The sequence below is a fragment of the Schistocerca gregaria genome, chromosome 7 (genome assembly GCF_023897955.1).
Source record: "Schistocerca gregaria isolate iqSchGreg1 chromosome 7, iqSchGreg1.2, whole genome shotgun sequence".
NCBI classification, from domain to species: Eukaryota; Metazoa; Arthropoda; class Insecta; order Orthoptera; family Acrididae; genus Schistocerca; species Schistocerca gregaria.
In genome coordinates, this window is record NC_064926.1 from 375,334,935 (window position 1) to 375,357,672 (window position 22,738).

The window sequence follows — 22,738 nt, forward strand, 5'->3', positions numbered from 1 at the left end:
GCCATTTGAACCATTTCTGTGTAAACTCGTGTGTTTCTTTGGTAATAAAAGAGAAATTAGACCAATTGTAAAGCTAAACACCGATGTGCCCTGTCATAGAATACAGAGCCACTCCTAACATCAAAATTTTATTCTAGTGACGCTAATGCACTCACTGAGTGTTTTTGCTGATATCTGACGAACGTGAAAAGGAGTGGATTGTCAGAAGTGCCCATCAGTAAACTAGCCATAGTTCATTAATATGCAGCAGATCTGTGCCACTTTCGTAGTTCTGTACTACACTCGCAAGGACCCTTTTGAGTGCAAAGTCCCATGTTCAATCTTTAGTAAGACTCATTTGAAGATGGTGTTTTAAAAATTGTGGCAGCAAAGTTAGCTGCTAATGATTCACCATGTGCATCAGGAGGGCGACAGAAAATACGTGTCCTGGAAGTGCATCGATCAGCTTTCTATGGGATGTATGTATAATACGTTACAAAATGGGCGTCGTCGACATTCAAGAAATGTTCAAGAAATGCCACGCGGGGTAGCCGCGCAGTCTAGGGCGACTTGTCACGGTTTGCGCGGATCGTCCCGTCGGAGGTTCGAGTCCTCCCTTGGGCATAGGTGTATATGTTGTTCGTAGCGTAAGTTAGTTTAAGTTGCATTAAGTAGTGGTTAACCTGAGGGACCGAAGACGTCAGCGGTTTGGTCCCATAAGATCTTACCACAAATTTCCAAATCAAACTATTAATTTTCCTAAGAATACCGAATGAAAAATGGTGCAGCACTATGACTACAAATGTCCGCAACATCAAGATCAAAAAGGCGCACTCCTTGGGAGTTAAAAACCGCGCGGGACGTTAAGCTAGGTGCCTGCTCTTACAGAATGCATATAGAATCATTGATGGTGTAACGGGCTGATGAGAAAGAAGGGAATGTGATGGCACCTCATGCAACCGAATGCGCAAGAGTTTGTTGTTAAGCTTATTATGAAACTGGTTATCCTTTAAGGTGTAGCTGCAAATAGTGCTATAATGTGTTTTATCGACACGGAAAAAACTAATGTCCAGAGGCTAAATTTGTCCGGTGGTTCCAGTTAGTGTGAGCTGCAAAGTCACATCCTTTTCAGGAGGGATAGTTTGCTCTAATGGAGTATAATTCCTTTACGCAGACTAGGTATCAAGAAAAAACAAGTTATTTTGACAAGATGTTGACTAAAAGCAGTGCTCATACCGTAGTTGTCCTTCTCTTACACACATTTTCCCACTCTTGCTAGCCGGCCGGTTTGGCTGAGCGGTTCTATGCGCTTCATTCTTGAGCCGCGCGACCGCTCCGTTCGCGGGTTCGAATCCTACCTCGGGCATGGATGTGTGTGATGTCCTTAGGTTAGTTAGGTTTAAGTAGTTCTAAGTTCTAGGGGACTGATGACCTCAGATGTTGAGTCCCATAGTGCTCAGAGCCATTTGAACCGTTTGAAACACTCTTGCTTGCTGTGACGTAAATATTACCTAAGCCCTTGCAAGACCACGCACACGAGAAAGAATCGTAGGGGAGAGAGCACCTGCAACTTCTCGCAGCACAGTAAATAACTTTCCAGTAAATTTACCATCCAGATTAACATTCGGCATAACTGTATACGAATGCGTTAAGCACTGATGTTAGCTGATCTTGCTACAACTCTCTTGGCATCTCTAACTTCGAAGATTCCTTTCATACGCATCTTGTCCGATTGGCAGGAGTTGAATTCCTTACCGAATGATGCGATAAGTTTGTTTATCTTATCTACAAATTTTCGGGCCGATTCCGCAGTTTTCTATGCACCATGAAGCTGACGCTTTGTTTAAAATTTCATTATTTTACGTCTTTCAATCCTGTAGCACTGTCTGAGGTTATGCAACCATTCACTGTTTCTCTTGAAGTCATTGTAATCTACGCCACGCGCAATTTGATGTCCATAACGTAGTAGGTCACTATCACGCTCATCCTGTAACGCACAAACACCAGTTTTTGTAACGAGAGCACCTTGTACTCCCTTGAATATGCTTAGTTTTTGTTATCCACGAGACGGTCATATTGCCGTGAACTTTTTCGAAATCTGACCATTTTTTTAATTACGCTGTAGATGATTTTCCTGGTACGTAATTATGTTTAGCACCAGCTCCTTGGACAACTTTAATGCGTTTCACTGGAGACGGGATTTGTGGCTCCCTGTCAGGCAAGAATGATAAACAACGTAGCTCGATGCCTGTTCAAGTATCACTTTCACTTGTTAAACACGTATCGGCATCACTGTAATCCTCAAGTACATTGTCTACAGAGTTAAGGGAATACAACACCACTCACTTCACTGAGTCAAGTTACAGAAACGCTAATATTTCATCTTCCGCTCCTTTCTCACTGTGCGAAATTCCTTGAGCTCCTTCCTGACGAAATTTCAACTTCAGCAACTTTGTTGTAGACATAATGAAATGCTTGCTTTGTTTACCGTTGCCATTGCTGTGCTTTGTATCAACAGCAGTAGCACTGTAGCACTGTTGTCAGTTGCTCATCGACTAAGCAGTTCAACGACGCTACGTAATGTCATGTTGTGCTCACCACTGGATACCTCCAGTCCCGCACCCTGTGCCCAGTTGCAGTCAATATTTTGGTTGCGTGGAACACAATATGTGAGGCGTCGAATGCCGTAAACATCATTGGCCTTCAGAGGGATAGAAAAACAAATAAAATCGCTCAAAAGAGGAAAGGCCCCTGCACCTGGTGGGATACCAGTTCGATTTTACACAGAGCATGCGAAGGAACTTGCCCCCCTTCTTGCAGCGGTGTACCGTAGGTCTCTAGAAGAGCGTAGCGTTCCAAAGGATTGGAAAAGGGCACAGGTCATCCCCGTTTTCAAGAAGGGACGTCGGACAGATGTTCAGAACTATAGACCTACATCTCTAACGTCGATCAGTTGTAGAATTTTGGAACACGTACTATATTCGAGTATAATAACTTTTCTGGAGACTAGAAATCTACTCAGTAGGAATCAGCATGGGTTTCGAAAATGTCGGTCGTGTGAAACCCAGCTCGCGCTATTCGTCCACGAGACTCAGAGGGCCATAGACTCGGGTTCACAGATAGGTGCCGTGTTTCTTGACTTCCGCAAGGCGTCCGATACAGTTCCCCACAGTCGTTTAATGAACAAAGTAAGAGCATATGGACTATCAGACCAATTGTGTAATTGGATTGAAGAGTTCCTAGATAACACAATGCAGCATGTCATTCTCAATGGAGATAAATCTGCCGAAGTAAGAGTGATTTCAGGTGTGCCGCAGGGGAGTGTCATAGGAACGTTGCTATTCACAATATACATAAATGACCCGGTGGATGACACCGGAAGTTCACTGAGGCTTTTTGCGGATGATGCTGTGGTGTATCGAGAGATTGTAACAATGGAAAATCGTACTGAAATGCAGGAGCATCTGTAGCGAATTGCCGCATGGTGCAGGGAATGGCAATTGAATCTCAATGTAGGTAAGTGTAATGTTCTGCGAATACATAGAAAGATAGATCCCTTATCATTTAGCTACAAAATAGCAGGTCAGCAACTGGAAGCAGCTAATTCCACAAATTATCTGGGAGTACGCATTATGAGTGATTTAAAATGGAATGAGCATATAAAGTTGATCGTCGGTAAAACAGGTGCCAGACTGAGATTCATTGGAATAATCCTAAGGAAATGCAATCCTAAAACAAAGGAAGTAGGTTTAGGTTACAGTACGCTTGTTCGCCCACTGCTTGAATACTGCTCAGCAGTGTGGGATCCGTACCAGATAGGGTTGATAGAAGAGATAGAGAAGATCCAACGGAGAGCAGCGTGCTTCGTTACAGGATCATTTAGTAATCGCGAAAGCGTTACGGAGATGATAGATAAACTCGAGTGTCTCTGCAGGAGAGACGCTCAGTAGCTCGGTACGGGCTTTTGTTGAAGTTTCGAGAACATACCTTCACCGAGGACTCAAGTAGTATATTGCTCCCTCCTACGTATATCTCGCGAAGAGACCATGAGGATAAAATCAGACAGATTAAAAGCCCACACAGAGGCATACCGACAATCCTTCTTTCCACGAACAATACGAGACTGGAATAGAAGGGAGAACCGATAGAGGTACTCAGGGTACCCTCCGCCACACATCGTGAGGTGGCTTGCGGAGTATCCATGTAGATGTAGATGGGGTTCCTCGTCCGTTGTATGCAGTCGAGGCCTACGAGAAAGACAGGCCGCGGCGCGTACGTCACGAAGGTAGGCATGCGCTAGCTCAGTCGCTCACGTCAGCAAACTACGTCTCTACACCTGTTAAATCGTAACTAGGCATGTCCGTACAAACTAAAACTGAATCTTCAACTGGGATTCGCTATTATGGAATCTTACTGTTATTAGTCCAATAATGATCGGACGTCCATAGGCCTACTTACAATTTGTTACGGCAGTACTGGCGTACTATAAAATAAAATAATGGTAAAATGATTTATCAGTGGCATAAGGCATTACTTCTTGTATGTAATGGGTGCTGTTAAGCAGAAGAGACTAAATTCTATAAACAAGCCGTTATACCATTTATATCGAGTATTGATCTTAAATTAAACTTTGTTGTAGTACTGTTAATCAATAAGAATTCATAATAGCAGATTCCAGTTGGACATGCAATTCTCGTTAGTACGTACACGCCCAGCTGCGAGTTAACAGGTTTAGAAACGCATTTTATCTGCTGAGCTGAGCGAACGAGAAAGTTCAGCACTACCTTTGTGACGTACGTGCCGCGCCCTGTATTTCTCGTGGGCCTCGTATGCATTCCTTTGATGTCAACCATAGCTCTGGGAATACCCGGAAAAACCTCGATGTGTGCTAGAAAGCTAACATAAAATGCCTAAAGATAAAGATCTGAATATCTGGATACAAATATGAAGTTTCAGTAAGTTATTGAGTCTTGATACATTATGGTTAACCTACAATTTTATCGGTAAAATTTTAAGTTAACCTTCACACATCTAATACTAAAATGTAATCGTGTACGTTAAACAAATAATAGAAGTAATAATATTAATAATGCAGAACGAACTCCGGCTCCACAGGCAAAATAATTACACGTTTTCCGAGTGTTTTGGTATGGGGCTCCGGTGGTCTTTGGTGGCTCGCTACAGAGTTAACATTTCGTGTTATTCTTTAGCTTTATTTATCTGTGTTGCATTAATAAACAGTGCACAACAGTGCAACAGTCAACAGCAAATGCAGTGTGTCTAGTTTGGAACCAAACTAGTTCCAGCTTGCAGCTGACTACAGTAAAGCCCACTTTACGCTTCTCCCTCAAGCTTCCATTCGGTGCTGTCTCGTATTTGTTTCCCCAGTGGTGTTAGTTGTTTGTTAACAGTGATTCACTCCAGTACGCTTGGTTTTGCTGATGAAGAATTGGCCGACATGCAGCTGGTGTATGCGTCCAATGAATAACAATGCGAGAGAGGTACAACGAAGCTGTGCTGAACTGTTCTCGCAGCTACAACTACATCCCAGTAAAACTGAGGCGCTGAAAACCATTAAGGGCCTAAAGCGTAAGGTCGTAGGTTTTGAGACGGTAGCACGTTTTCATATTCCTGTTCGGTGAACCTCTTTTATCAGTGCTGTACCCCTACACAGTGTATATGAACACTGCGAAAGCTGTCTCACCGATTTCTCTCATATTCGCTTCCATAAGGAGCGAAAGTACAGTGACTACTCTGATGTCAGCCGGCCGGAATGGCCGAGCGGTTCTAGGCGCTACAGTCTGGAACCGCGCGACCGCTACGGTCGCACGTTCGAACCCTGCCTCGGGCATGGATGTATGTGATGTCCTTAGTTTAGTTAGGTTTAAGTAGTTATAAGTTCTAGGGGACTGATGACCTCAGAAGTTGAGTCACATAGTGCTCAGAGCCATTTGAACCATTTTTTACTCTGATGTCAATATCTTCATAAAAGCTGAAAGTTCTTGAAGGGATGCTCCACCATCACCTCACGTTTCTCGGTCTCACCATTCCAGTCTGTACAATGAACCATATTTCAGAACCTTTCGGTGTGTTACCGACCTGACTATCAAACCAAAGCCGCGAGGGATTAGCCGAGTGGTCTGGGGCGCTGCAGTCATGGACTGTGCGGCTGATCCTGGCGGAGGTTCAGTCCTCCCGCTGGCATGGGCGTGTGTGTCTGTCCTTAGGATAATTTAGGTTAATTAGTGTGTAAGCTTAGGGACTGATGACCTTAGCAGATAAGTTCCATAAGATTTCACACACATTTGAATATCAAGCCAAACCTTCATGTTCGTGGTATCAATAAACGTTTTAGAAATTTTACAATCACGAAGTTTTCAACAAATTGCCATGAACCGTTGTTTAAAGTAACATATTCTTCATTCGGATCGCGGGAGGCCACCATATTCTTGATGTCACATAGGAGAGAGATGAAAATATGTTATTTCTCTAAAGTTTGCAGTTAGCAGTCTCTTACACTGCCATCTACGCGAAGAGAACAACTGACACTAACTGTACCTCGTGCTCCGCTTCCAATTGCACGCTCAACTGGCAAACTTCAATGCTAATTAACTCGGAAACGGTGCGAAGGACCGATCCTTCTTTTTCTTAACAATTATTTCTCAACGCAGTTCACCATGCAACACGCTCACAAGCTTTCCAGACTGCTTCTGACCACCTTACAAGGTAGAAAATTTAGCACAAAGAACTATATATTTAGAAGCTGTATGTCTGAAGCTCAAGACTTATGTAAAAATGCGTCGATAAAACGGGAGAAAAGGAAAGTAGGTGCGGCTGAAAGTGATAGTACGGAAGATAGTTAAAGTTTAGGGAATAGGTACAAGAGCAATTTAGGAAAGAAGTTTGTGAAATCCGTACCAGAAGAATAAATATGTCATATCTCAGTATGCTACAACGTCTACTGGGAGGCAGAACAGAGGGGACAATTTGTTAAGATAGAAACGATCAGAATGCATGTAACACATTGCTAAGTATCGGTCTAGCACTTGAAAAATATTAGCTCGATTTGAAGAAATCCGATTGTGTACAAATAAAAATGTTTTTTGGGATCACTTTGAGCAGTGGCTGAACCTTCTGTAACATAACTATAGTTATTTGAAAGTGAAAGCCAAAATGATTATAAAAGCTTGTAGTGAAGGGTTTACTGTTTGTTTTCAATTACATAGTGACGTCCTGATTATAAGTGAAGAGCTGTTTCTGCAACGATCTTTATTCTACGCCCTTTATTTAGTGACACCAGCAAACAAGGAAGGGGAAGTTTTTAGCACCGTATTAACATTTTGTGGTCACTGAAACTAATCAGGTGATACATTTGATACTGGACCTACTGCTTCTACTGTTATGAAACATGTTGTATGTTACTTCGGCGTGTGATCCACTGTTATTCGTTTGATTCCGCTGCTTCCAACGGTTCAGCTTATCTGTTACGTACCGACGTGACACAGATTTACAAATCCTGTGCGACCGTTCAGAGATATTTTCAAACAGCTACCTACTGTGTACACTTTACTGATAAGATATGCGAATAAAGCGAGACAGTTGTAGGCTTAAGTAATGCTTTCTCAGCTACCCATCTGGGTTGCGATGAAAACTGACATCTCGTACCTGAGACTCGGGAGAGCACTGGTTTATAGCACGATGGGAACTCTAAATTTGTGTGTTAAGAACATCATACGTAGGTGCATTCGAATTCTTTTGTAGTTGTTCTCAATTTTTCTACTTTTCTACTTTGTCAGTTAAATGGGAATTAACATTCTCCATTAACAGGAATCTGCTTACAACCGCCTTTCTATATCTGTTATTTTCATCTTCGCCACTACCACTACTACTACTATTATCTTTTTCGTAACCACTACTGCCACTTTCCATCTTTCTTTTCGCTCCCTTCTCCGATACTTCCAGCGTGTTTTTCACCTTTAGTTCACAGACGCTTGAGTCAGTTACGACCTTGGACACCTGTAAACATGTCTTCCCCCGCGAAATCCAGCTTTTGTCCCTCTTCCGGCCAGCAGGTAAACGGAGCGCGCTCGGTCCTACAGGCGGCCACAATGGGACGGACCGGTTCAGGCGGCGGGCTCTTTGTGGCCCACGCGAACGCGCAGTCGCTAACGGCTCACTTCGACGAGTTCTGTGACCTGTTCTGCCAATCGCTGTTCCACATTGTCCTCGTCTCTGAAACTTGGTTGAAACCAAACATTTCTTCCGACGCTATCCGAATCGCTGGTTACTCTCTCCTAAGGGCAGATCGTGAAACACGACGCGGGGGTGGTGTGGGTGCCTATGTTCGCTCTGATCTGACACCTACTGTACTATGCACATCGGATGCAAAGGGCGAAGGAGAAGCAGAGTTCTTGTTTTTCGAAATAAATACATCAAATCAGAAACTGCTAATTGGAGTAATCTATAAACCTCCAAACGTCGGTGCCATGTCCTCCTTTCAGTCTGCCCTGTCCTCACTCGTGACACAGTATGAACACATAATCATTATGGGCGACACAAACATCGACTTACAGTTAAAATCTCCCTCTGCCGAAAAACTAAGGCGACTGTTCCACTCCAATGATATGAGTTTAACACCGCTGGACCCAACTCACCACACGTCACACAGCCACACACTCATAGATATAATAGCAACAAAGCGACCAGATAAAATAATCCGCGCCAATCAGACATCCGCTCCGGGACTCTCTGCTCATGACGTGATATTCTTAAATTACTCAGTGCATACTACCAAAGAAAAATCTCACCTGGTAACCTACAGAAACTTAAAAAATGTTAACCATGACGCTCTTCAAAAGGATTGCTCAGACATCCCTTGGCATGATATAAGCAATGAACCGACTTTAGACGGAAAAATTCGGCAATTATGTAGCAAAATTATTGCACTGTATGATAAACATGCTCCTCAACGCACTGTCAAGGTAAAGAGAGCTCCTGCTCCATGGCTCACCACTGCATTACGCCAGTTAATGAATAAACGTGATGCTGCACACAGGGCCTTCAAGCGTAACCCAACTCCCGAGGCGTACGAAGCTTATAGGAAACTCCGAAACAGAACGAAGCAAAGCGTGAGAAATGCCAAAATCAGACATGCCCGCTCTGTCGTATGCGGCATATCAAAACCTGCTGCACTGTGGAAAAAGCTGCGCAGTTTCGGTATAGGGAAGCGAAGATATGACGCTGTTTATCAAGCGTCTGCAGAAGAATTAAACGATTTCTTCTCAACAGCTGTAATCTGCCACGCAGCGACAAATTACCAGCCCCAAGATATCAATCTCTTGAGAGACAAGTTTTTCCTAAAACATGTCACTACCGGCACAGTACACAAGGCAATTATGAGAATATCCTCCGAGGCAGTAGGAAATGATGGAGTGAGCATTGGCATGATTAAAAACGTCGTAGCCACTATTATTCCAATTATCACAGACATCTTCAACCTGTCTCTTGTCAGTAGTATATATCCTACTGAGTGGAAGCAAAGTTTAATCCAGCCTATACCCAAGACTGACAACCCTAAGTCGCCAGGTGACTACAGGCCGATCAGCATACTACCTGCAATATCTAAAGCCCTAGAATACATCATCCATGAACAGCTGACGGATTACCTCAAAACTCATAACATCCATGACGAATATCAGTCAGGCTTTCGAAAGCACCACAGTACAGCAACTGCATTAATCAAAGTAACTGATGACATTAAACATGCTATGGACAGACGTGAAGCTACTATCCTAACACTGCTTGACTTTAGCAAGGCTTTTGACACAGTTGACTTCGATATATTACTAATTAAAATGAAACAGCTGAATTTCTCAAACAGCGCAATACACTGGTTCGACAGCTACCTCAAAAACAGAAGTCAACAAGTCATTTGTGGGTCGGAAAAGTCATCATGGAAAAGCGTGCGCTCTGGAGTTCCCCAAGGCTCCGTCCTTGGTCCACTACTCTTCTCACTGTATATTAATGATATTTCTTCAGTGATTCACTCCTGCAGCTACCATCTATATGCTGACGACATCCAACTGTACATAAGTGCAAGCCCCAAAAACATTGCTGGCGCAGTAGCGAGTATGAACGCAGATCTTTGCTCTGTTTCTCGATGGGCACAGAACCTAGGTCTGAAACTAAACCCCAAGAAATCCCAGGTCACACTTATATCTCATCCAAAGTTAATCAGCCGGTACTTTCGCGAAACGGTCCCTAAAATACTCCTCAATGGTACCCAACTACCATACCAAAAAACAGTAAAAGACCTTGGAATAATCTTGGATGAACACCTAAACTGGGAAGAACAAACAGTCACAGCTTGCCGGAAATCGCTCTCCTCCCTACATGCAATTCAAAAATTTAGAAAAATATTTCCAACCCATGTTAAACAAAAATTAGTCCAAACACTAGTCTTGCCTAATCTTTACTACTGCGATGTAGTTCAACACGGCACGAATAGTGAAAATTCTAGATGCCTCGAGCTAGTGATGAATGCTTGCGTCAGATACGTGTGCAATATTCGGTTGTATGATCATATCAGCCCTTCATACTCCCAGCTAGGTTGGATACGCCCACATAAGGCACGCGATCTCCACACGATGTGCTTACTTCATCGATTTCTTAGCCACTGGTGCCCTCAATACTTATCTTCTCACATTAAACATCTATCATCATTCCACAATCGCAATACCAGATCGGATACGTCTATCATCTTGGCTGTACCTTTACATAACACAAAATCTTTCTCCGTGTCATTCTCCATCTCAGCCATACGACTATGGAACGCACTCCCCTGTGATCTGCGTCTTATCCAGAACTACTCAACATTGAAGAGGGAACTCAAAACTTACATATTAGGGACGGTATAGCCACCATTGTTGTGCCCCTAACATCTCTTTCTTTCTTCTCTCCATCACAGCTTCGAATTTTACCATTCTTTTTCTCTTCCTCAAACCTATCTACCTCTTATATATCTCTTTCACCCCATTCTATCGTCTTATGTCTCTGCTCGATGAGAATAACTCACAAGCTGCAAGAATATAACGAGAAAATTCCCAACTAACTGACATTCACAAAATAAATGTATGTTTACTTTCATATACTTAGTCACTATTATTATTATTATTATTATTACTATTATCATTATTATTATCATTATTATCGTTGATTGTTATAATTATTTTTATTGTTATAACTATCATTGTACTACTGTTATAATCTCAAATTTTTTTCGTTTGACATCAATACTGCATAATACGTTAAATGTTCTTAATGTTATTTAGTAACTGTATCTCGTTCAATCTGAGTATGCCTGGTTAGGTGTAAGAGAGGGCCTGAAGGCCCTAATCTTGCCAGGTAAAATAAATGCATAAATAAATAAATAAATAAATAAATAAGAGGCGAACTGAAAGAACTCTTCCAATTACAGCCACACTGGTGACGCTAGGTTTCCTTTGGTTCCCTTGCATCTTTGCAGTAAACATAAGGTTCCGCCCATAACTAAGCCATCACGACGTGCCTCATATTTGGGCCCCTACCAGGTTTAGCTGAAAAATTCGGGCAAGCACGTTGATTTCGGAAGTATCAACGTTAGGCAAATACCGGAGCCCGAAAGAAAATTTGCCGGCACATCAGGGCAGAAGATCAGTGTTCTCTCAGAATAATTGCCGAAACTCTCGTTCGCGTTGTGGAGGAGGCTCTGTCGGTGGCTATTGAACACACAATACGCATTCAGCTGTTAATAGTAGCTCATGTCGGCATGAATGACACCCGCCGCCTGGGTTTAGAGAGCAGCCTCAGTTCATTTAGAGGACAGGCTGAACGGGCGAAGACAGCTAGCCTCGCACACGAAATAGAGTCGAGCTTGCTATTTTTAGCATCGTGTCCATAACTGGTAGTCGCTTTGTGGCTTAGAGAGAAGTGGAGGGCTTAAACCAAAGGCTGTGAACACCTTGAATGGGAATTTCTTCAACTCTGTTGTTGAGGGAGAACTATGTCACCTCCCTTCATAGACTAGATCTGCACTACACACAGGAAGCAGCTACTTCGATCTCCGGTAACAGACGAGCAAATGGTTGCTGTTTTTCTTTTTCTTTTTTTTCCTTTTGGTCGATTATAAGAATTCCTCCATAAGCTTGATGATGATTCAGATGCCACGGTCAGTGAACGGCGTAGATCAGCTGCGTTAATCACGACTGCGCTTGTAGGTCAGAAAGAATAAATTCTGTTAGAACAGAAAACTAGCTGAGACCTGTACCCGTAAAATATAACGGTGTGATAAACTTCAGGAGGCAGCTTTAGTACGATGTAACACTGCTACGTAACACAGCTCGACGAAACTTGGAACTTACATGGAAAGATCTGCTACAGTATAACACAGAAGAGAACTGAAAGGAATACGCAATGAAACGAACTAATAACACTTCTGTTCAAAGACAACAATTACACCAAGTCACAACGATTTATGATGTTCCTCTGGACTTAACAAAAGGCGGGACGTGATTCTTAATAAGGTTTGTGATCACCACCGACGGCACTGCATGCTCTGCAAAATGTTCCCAAGCTGACTACAAGATTGGTAAGGCGTTCTTATGGTAGGACGTTCCATTCCTCCATCAGTGCGATTGAAACTTTCTGTGTGCTGGATGGTCGTTGGTTTATTGGGACTTGCATCAATATATCTTCCCATGGCATCCTACACATGCTCGATGGGATTCAAGTCTGGAGGAAAGGACAGGCCATCTCACTCTCAGAATATCCTCTCTTTCCAACAGCTCCTCCTCCTGCGCTGTTAAATGCAGTGGCGCACTGCATCCATAAATATGAAGGCGTGGGAAATGCACTCCTGAAAAGAGGCACATGGGGACGGAATACAGTGTGAGCCGTGTGTGGCTTGTGTTCGTGCCATCTCTTACTTAACACCCTGTTTCTACCGTACTACCGCCTCGTTGTGTTAATTTTCAATTACTGGTATCACTGGGCTGCTGCCTTGCCTGCCCGTGAGCGGCAGCAGCAGCGCTTATCGATATAGGTCCTGCCGTATTATCTTTGCTAGATTGCTATTACTTCCTGGTCGTCCAGAGAGTTGGAACGCGCCAGAAGTACAGTTCGGACCGGGCAATGAAGTCCGTTGGAACGCGCCAGCAGTGGAGTTCGGAGCTGGCAGTCGGACAGTTGGGACGCGGCAAAAGTTCGGTTAGGTTGGAGCGGCAGTGAGGTTCGGATAGCCATGACTCGCCCGGCAGTTGCCGCCAAACGTGGCTGGGTACGGTCTTGACTGATCGTCGGTTGGTCGTCTTACCGGACGACGTGTATTTCCTCGCCGATCGCTTATGGGTTGGCGGTGTGTGATAGCATTGTTTGAGTTTTGGTGCAAGTGTAGAGCGGAACTGATCTTGATCAATGGTCTGTTGACTGTCTGTCGGTTGGGCCGAATGCCTGTCTCACCTAAGCGAGCGTTAATGTTTCAATTCTAGGCCTACCCTCGAACATCTGAGCGCCCTTGGGTGTACTGCCCTATTTTCTAAAATTTGTTCTTGTTGTTTGTACTTCTATGAGTTCTAGCCGATTTTTGTTTTAAATTATTGATTTGCTCTTATGGCCTTCAGCCTAGTTTAAAGTACTGCTTCATGTAAGCTCCTTGGCATTTTAAAAATTTTAATGTTCTTGAGCTTTTAAGTCTTGGGCCTTCAGCCGATTTTGAGTTCGAGTTGTTTGCTCTTAAGGCCTTCAGCATAATTCACTGCTTCATGTAAGGCCTTGGGTATTAAAAAAAAATAAAGTTATGGAGTTTTAAGTGTTAGGCCTTCAGACGATTTGAATTAAACTTGTTTACTTCAGCCTAACTAAAGAACTGTTTTAAGATAAGGCTTGCTTTTAAATTTCTGATTATGCTTGCGTTTTAAGTTATTGACCTTCAGCCGTTTTTTAAATTAAAGTTTAAATGAAAGTGGCTCTCAACCGCTAATAAAGTCCCAAAGATAAAAGCTGTGTGTAAAAAAAAAATATTTGGGCTATTGTAATGTTTGATCAAATAATAAAGTTGTATGTTCGAGCGTAAATGACAGCCCCTTACTTTGACGCCGTTCCACAATTTATACTACCTATCCTGTCCTGCGGGATTAGCCAGGGCGTCTCACAGTGTTACAGTCACGTTAACCGAGGGGTGTACTGTGTTCAATGATCTGGAGGTCAGAGCACCCATCCGACATTATGCCTCCCTACACCATAACAACTGGAACACAAAATAATCATGTTCGAGAATGTTCCTGGGTGCATTATGTGTTTCCATTCTCCAGCTGCACTTGCTGTTTGAGGCGTCTCAAACCTTTTGGGTCAAATTCAAACAGGTGATTGTGGATCCACAGCAAAGATAGGGAGGGAACCAATGGCCGAGAATGCATGTATACTGTATGGTGGACATTCACAGCGTACATGCATAACATAGTAATTCTTCAACGCTACGACCGCCAGTGTCAATGCATATATTACAATGGCGTATGTAGCTCTGCCGCATTCTCTCAATGGTCCCGTGTGTCTGTTATACACCGGAACAGGCAGTGTGGGATCAGAAGCGTACACACCAGACCACGAAACAGACACTCTGTACACGACTTAGCTCACAGAATATGTCTCGTGTAACGACCGCAGGTATCGCAATGGCGCATTTAAGCTGTGCCGCACGAACCCCACTATGCGTGATGCAGCTGCCCACTGCATCAAACATCTCGTGATGTGTCGCGGTGAGGTGTGTCACTGTTAACAGTTATCAAATATGGAATGTTACTCGTCAAGAAGGTTGGCAGGCATGCATTTAATATACGGCACGGCAGGAGGGTAGCACCTGTAAAGCAACACGAATGTCCACAGAACACTTTCCCGACAGGCGCCATCCTAAATGGAAGATATTTATCTCCGTGGATACTAGCTTATGGGAGATGGAACTGTTCATGCCACAGAGAGCCCGCTATGGTTCCTGCCAAAGACATGTTTCAACACCAGACTCCCCGATGGTGTAGGATCGTATGGCTGGCAATGTGCTCTACCACTCACAGAGCACTTGCCCGCGAAAGGCAAAGGTCCCGAGTTCGAGTCTCGGTCCGGCACACAGTTTTAATCTGCCAGGAAAGTTTCATATCAGCGCACACTCTGCTACAGAGTGAAAAATCTCATTCTGGATACTTCGTATAGTTTGTATTGTTCGCGAATGCGGTCTCATTCGGCTGTGACGGTTTTTTCAACAGCCGGAGTGAGTGCAATTCCCGCGCCAGCCACATCTGTGGACAACGGAGACGATTTTTTGTCAAAGTATGGACGGTCATTGTCCAATATCTTCTGACAGGACCTTTTTCACTGCCTCCCCGTTTGAGTGGTCCATGTTAGCTGGTGTTCCCGCTAGATGTGCTTCCACAGATCTTAGAGACTGTAGCCCTTGTTGTCCTCAAGAGGATGTGGTTGCAAGACAACTGTGCGCCAGCCCACTTCGATATTAATGTCCGCGAACGCCTGAACGACAATTATCATCATCGTAGGATTACAGCGGATGGTTCTGTTCTGTAACCAGCGTGATCGCCGGATCTCACACCGCTGTCTTCTTCCTCTGGGGTTACGTCAAGGCTCTGCTGTATGAAACCCCCGTAGGAACGGCTGAAGACCAGCTTTCCTCGATCCAAGTTGCCTCTTTCCTGATACAACAGACACCAGGGACCTTTCAGAGAGTGCGACAGAATATATGAACCGTTTGCGATGCATGCTTGAGACTGGCGGTCTTCACTTTGAACAGTTACTATGAGCTATGTTTTTGTTATGTGGCGTACCCTGTGTATGTCCAAAACACACTAAATATGCATTTCCGACCATTAGTTCCCGATCTCAATATACTCGTTTGTTGATCCATTATAACTTATTTCAATTTGACCTAAAATGTTTGAGACACCCTGTATAGGAGTATCCGTAAGCAAGACAAGCGTGATTCCAGGTTTTGGTCCAAGGGAGGGCGAGAGGCAGCGTTTGTTACTGTCACACCCTCTTCCCCGTAAATATATCTTGCTGACAGCCCCATTTTAAACAGTAAAATACTATTATTATATTAAAACAGTGACGTAATTTTTTCACATAAGTGCTTATGTATGACGTGCGTTGTGAAGAGAACTTTTGCCATGAGCAATGAAGATAAAAGTACTGAACTTTTAAGGAATTCATTTATGAATGGAACAGGAAAGAAAATGACTAGTACTGGTAAAAGGTACCGTCTGCCGTGCATCATGTGGTGGCTTACAGAGAATGTGTGTAGACGTTGATGTAAGTATCGAATCTTCAAGCCCCTGAAGAAAACTGGAAACGCAATCTGACCCATAATGATTATCGGAGTAGTCACACACGCTCAACGACGTAATGTAACTTAAGCAGAGCTAAAAGTAGGTTTTGCATACGTTTCAATTGAACATTGAGTAGTAAATAATGATTCATCAACAAACTCAGCAAAATTAAAGTAAGTGTTTGTTTTCTGCTTATAGTGTCCAGTGGTGCTAATGACGATGTCCAGTCGAGTATGTAGTAACTGATTCTCAGCGTGAAATAATAAATTTTACTATCAGACTGTATACGTAACTTACCGATACAATTTCCGTCCAATATCTCAATGAGGTAAGAGGTCAGTCTGTAGCACATTCAATATGCAATGTTTTCGTCCAAAGTTTCTGAAAGTGAAACCTTCTCTCATGCTAGGAGAGAACATTTATTCCTGCTATATTGTAGTTGTAAAATTACTTCAATGAATAGCTTGTGGCGCAGAAGAATACACAGGGATTCTGATTCGAGTCAAGAAGTTAAAGCAATATGGCGGCACAGCAGCATAGCAATGCTAAATCATGTACATATAACAAGGGAATGATTTGGTTCTTTCTGAGTTATTTCCCCTTAGGGAGGGTAGGAATGGTAAATATTCAGTGATGTGACAGAAACGATCAACCGAAGCAAAAAATTCTAGGACACATGGGCTCCAAAATGCATGCCTTAAGACCTATGAGCACTTCTTCGATACTATGAAACAAATCTCTTATGAAGCAAGTAGGTTGTGTGTAACAAAAGAAAAAAAATATTGCCTGATAATCATGGGCTGTGAAATGTATACCTTAAGAGCTATGAGCACTTGTTGAGTAGAAGAGACGTGTTTCACAGTATCGAAGATAAACAAGTGCTCATAGCTCTTAAGCTCTGCTTCTTAGATCTAAAATTTACTAGACTTTTTTGATTCGAATGATCGTTCCTGTGATATCACGTGGGTCGCCGTGTGGCTCCGCTCGTTACCGGCAACAACAGGGCTCCACTGGAACAGGGCTCTTTCCCTACAACCAGGGAATCAAGGAACAATAAAACAGCGCAGCGTCCAAGTTCCCAAGGAACCGGCAGGGGGTTCCGGTAGGCCGGGAGCGATGGAGTGCAATGTGGAATGTAACAGACAAGAACTAAAGTTATTGTAATAGTATTTGATACAGATTTGATAGTATGTGTAGTTTATGTTCGCAGTAAAATTGTTAATAGTAGGAATAGGTAGGGTAATGAGAGGCCGTATGGCAAAGAATAAAATTAAATATTAATGTACACTGCATAATTGTGTAAGAATCAGTACAGCCTGTGTTTAAATTGTAAGTAACAGGCTACAATGGAATGGAATGGAATAAATAAATGTCGTATCACTGAATACTGAGCATTCATCTTGGAAAATCCTATACATTGTTATCGAAAAAAGATTTACAAGCTGACATAGGTCGTGAAAGCAGAGCAACATTCGTGACCTTCACAGTGATAAATCGGGATGCTAAGCTCTCAGTCAGTACACAACCTTCAATAACAAAGCAACTCTTTTATAATTCAGGAGAAGATGATAACTTTCTATCTATCAAGTGTAGTAGAGATACACAACAGATTGCAAAGATAACTGTCATGATCTACTAAAAGCAAAATGTAGTGGGTGAAAAAAACTCGAATGAACAGGCAACTTCCATTCCGTACACTGCTCCAAAGAAATTGCAGTTCAGTGAACTATCTCCCCATATGAAAATATTTGTTCAGAATTTCGAGAAGTACCTGTATCACGCATCTGATTCAAGAGGATTTGTATTAGCAACAAACGTTTATCGCTTGAACAACTTCATACTTTATATCGTGTAAAATCTAACTGTGAACTCAATGTTATTGCTATTTCATCAGCACTATATGAACAGAGAATGTGCTATGCGGACATGAAAATAGATAGAGGTTGGAGGGGAGGGCTGGGGGAGACGACAAGAAGTTGATGTATATTTCTCTTGTTCCCACATACGTTTCAGGAAACCCAGTCTTTCCGTTATTTTTTATCAGCAAAAGTTCTTTCTCCTTCTGTCTCTCCTCACTGAACTTTCTGTTCTTTAGTAGATCGAAAAACCCATCCAAGTTGCAAATTTTTACTTTTTATTCATTCGATGATTAGTTTATGGCCGAGTCAAGTCATCGTAACGTAATCGAAAACGGCATTTCCGATGCTGTCAAAAAGTAGCAATGAACATTTAGAGTGGATACAGATAACTCGTGTTCTTCTGCCACCTGTGAACCTACAAACAGTGTTATATTAGTTCCAGAATGAATTTTGACTTTGCAGTAGATGATGCACTGACATGAAACTTCGTGGAAAATAGAAAACTGTATGGTGGACTGGGACTCGAATCTCGGAAAGGCAAAGGGCCCGGGGTCCGAGGTCTGTGTTATATTAGCTGTTGGAACAGGCATGGTCAACTTGTGAATGTCACGGTTTTCTGGCTGGAATATTTTTTGCAGCCAGTCTCGCTGCAAACCAACCCACGTCGGCACTAGTTCTCTGGAAAGTGACTGAAAAGTATCGTGTGTTAAACGAAGCTCGTAACTTTTTTAGACCTTCTTGCCATTTTCAGGACTTAATTTTCTTGCTGCTGTGTTCTCCGAAAACTATTTGAAAAACCTGGAACTTAAAATACACTCCCGGATTAAATAATTAGAACACCTGGAGAGACGACGTCGATTTTGATCCTAAGGCAGCATTTAGTAACTATGCTGATAATGGTTTCAACATCTACCTCCAACAGACAGCGTAGTGGCTTAGCTACCAGAGCACCATCTGCGTCTACCCTTTAATATGGAATGCTCGTAGCGGGAAGAGTCAGCATAATGCAAACGTGTGGTGCAAGCAGGCAACCATGCCATGGATATCTTCTAGTGCTTCTAGGGGCTAACTGAGTGAGTTTGAAAGAGCTCAAATTGTAACCTTCCGAGTGGCGGAAAGGTCCTTTCGGAGAATTGCCATACACGATGAAAGCAGATTCTGCATGCTCGCAAATGATGGTCGTGTTTGCATACGATGTGGATCTGGTGAGCCCCGTCTCGTAGAATGCATTCTTGCAGGGTACACTGGCCCCGTCCCTCACCTTATGATCTAGGATGCGATAAGGTACAACTGTCATTGACCTTTGGTGTTCGTGGAGGGGACACTAACCAGCACTTGGTATATGCAGAGTGTTGTTAAATTCGTTGTTTTCAAATCAAACAGAAGAAATAGATAAGAAACAATAAAAGCGGGCGCTAGGAACGGTGACTTAAATTGTAAAATGGCGGAAAATTGTGTAAGTTAAAACATAAAACAAAGGGTTGGCGATGCTAATAAAATGCCTATAAAGCAGACAGGGAAAATAGTAGACAGACAATTAAAAAAACACGGCGACAGTCTGGTTTCTGTTCACAAGAAATATAAAAATCACACCCAACAACAGTATGATTTCTGTTCACAACACTTCGGAGAAGACACACAGCACTTAACACTCACTTAAAACACTGCACTAAAAAGTCTGCATGAAGATGGCACGCCACAGCCAAGGGTAGATTGGGGGGGGGGGGGGAGGCGGTGTCGTGGACAGACAAGGGGAAAAAGGGGGGAAGGAGCGGAAAACGAAGTGGGGGGGGGAGGAGGAGCCAACAGAGGCAGAGGATTCATGGAGGGGGAGGGGTGGCAGGGCAGACACGAAATGGAGTGGGAAAAGGCAGAGGTGGGGAATGCAAAAGGACTAGGGGGAGAGAAGGGAGGCAGAGAGAGGGGAGGGGGGGAAATTCAGGATGGAAGGGGGAGAGAGGGAGTCCAGTTAGAAGACAGAGGAAGGGAGGGGGAGGTGAGGAACACAGTTGATAGGAGCGATAAATGGAGGGAGAGAGAGCATCATCCTGGAGGGGGAGTCGATGGAAGCCACCTTGGGAAAAGAGATGAAGGGTGTAGGGATGGAGGGTAGGGGGGGGGGGACACAGTGGTGAAGGCGTGGTAGAGGGTGGGGGTTGGAGAGGAGAGGAGCAACCAGGGGATGAGGGGGATCAAAGCAGCGAGAGGTGTAGAGGACGACTATTCGAGAAAAGGAGCAGATGCGGGAAAGGAATCAGGACATACTGGAAATGTAATCATTTCATACACTTACTATGCACTGTTGCAACAATACATCTTGAGAATTAGAAATCTCTAAAAGAATGTACTAACTTTTCCCGGCAGTGTGTGTAAAAATACGTGGGGGTTATAAAAAACTTTCCATATTTGACACATTATAACACGGAAGCTAATTACCATACGAGTACCCAACTTAGTAGCATTAATATCCAGGGTATGGTTTGCGTGATTTCCAAGCGTCACAGTGCTACTGGCCAGTTCCAAAAATGGCCACCAAGTGCCATGATCAGTCATCGTAATTCATATTCTTACACAGCTGTCCAGATGCAGTTCGTGTTTGATGTGTCAACATTCGTTTGGACAAAAGGAGCACTGCATTATTGGTGAAGCTCTATTATCAAAACAACAGTAATGCTGCAGACGAGTTTCGCCAGTTGAAAGGATTACAGAAGGGTCCTCTTTGTCCACCTGCTTTACAGAGCATGATGAAGTAGAACTGGGTGTCGCTCTGGGAAGAGGCCGACAACTGATTACACCACATGTGCTTGATGAAATTGCTGTTGCTATCACAGACAACGCTGTGGGCTATTCCCAATCGTCAGGCAGTGCTGCATCTCGAAAGTTGAATATCCCGTGGTCCACTGTACCAAAGGTGCTTCGAACCATTCGCAAACGGTACATGTACAAGACCCTTGTCAACAGCAGCTTGTACCGCAGAACCCACAACAATGTGTTAACTTCGCTCTCCAATTTATCACAAGGATTGAAGTTGACGAGGGCTGGCCCTGCATAACCCTATGGACAGATGCAGGTCATTTTTCTCTGAAGGGTGAGATGAACACACAGAATTGTCGAGTACGGGGATCTTCGCGTCCAGTTACTGCACATGAAGTTCCTCTGTGTGGCAAACATGTTACTGCGAGGTGTCGCTCCACAGCTACAATCAACATTGGTCCATTCTTCTTTGAGTAGGATGGCACTCAAGGACCAAAGACGTGCAGTGTGACTGATCAGCGTTACTGCGATATGCTTCGCCAGCATGTCGCACCCTCCCTATAGGAGAGAGACGCATTGAACTCAATAGTTTTCATTCAAGACGGAGCTCCACCGCACATCGCTCGTGATCTGCTTCTACGAGACTTGGAACTGGCTTATAGCCGGTCGTTTCTAACTGCCTGACCGGCACAATCACCTCCCTCCCTGTGATTTCTGGTTGTGGGGCTACCTGAAGGACAGGGTTTGCACACATGTACTGATTTGAAGCGCATTATATCAAGAGAGGTAGACAGCATACCTACGGACATGTTTCGTTCTGCTGTGCGATATACAAATCTGCGCTTTCAGACTCTTCTGGACACTGTCGGGTTTCATATTGGACCCCTTCTGTAGCAGTAATGGTACCGGTATGTAATGGTATGATGTACCGTAACAGCACATTAAAATGTTTCAGCTGAATTTATTCCGCATTATTTCTCTTCCCCATGTCCTTGACATTAATGTTACGAAGTTTGGTCCTCATACGGTAATTGGTGTCCATGTTGTAACGCATAAAAGAGGGAAAGTTTAATTATAACCGCCTAGTACGACTGCTTTTGCTAGACGGCCCGACTTTCTTCCATTTTATTTGCTCATTCGAGTTGATAATCACGTGTTCTGTGGTCGGACACAGGTTGTACCTCTGCATTCAGTCGCAGCTAGGCGTATGTAGTCACTTCACTTGAGATGGTGGAGACGGGCAGCCACCGCGATGGCTGGGAGAGTTCTGAGAAGAACAGGCAGCAAGTATGCAAGGGGCAGCCGGCAGGCGCTTTGACGCAACAGTGGCTGCCATAATAGGTCGCAGCCTAAGGCACATGGAATCACTGGACGCACAGAAGTCGAGAGCCAGCAGGAAGGTCTCAGCTATATTGTCTCAGCAGCCAGAGCAGAAACGAACAACTTGTTTCACAGAATTGTTTACGAATGTGACAGCGGCAGTTGTTCCCAGGCAAAGTGATGCGCAACCTATGGTTCAGCAGGCGGTCACATATTCTCTCCCGTTACCTCTAAGACTGGTATCTGCTTGTTGCCGAAAACATGTGTTGGAATCACTGCTGGTGGCCGAAGACTGGATGGCTGAGAAGACTGTGGCGTTTTCTCCAGGGCAGTTAGGCGCTCTGGTCGCCACGGATTCTAAATGCGAAAAATAACATGTTGATTGGACCGCTGTCCGTGACGTAATAAATCGCGACTGCAGGTGCCTGTCGGTGCACGAGTACTGGAGGAACCGTTTTTTCC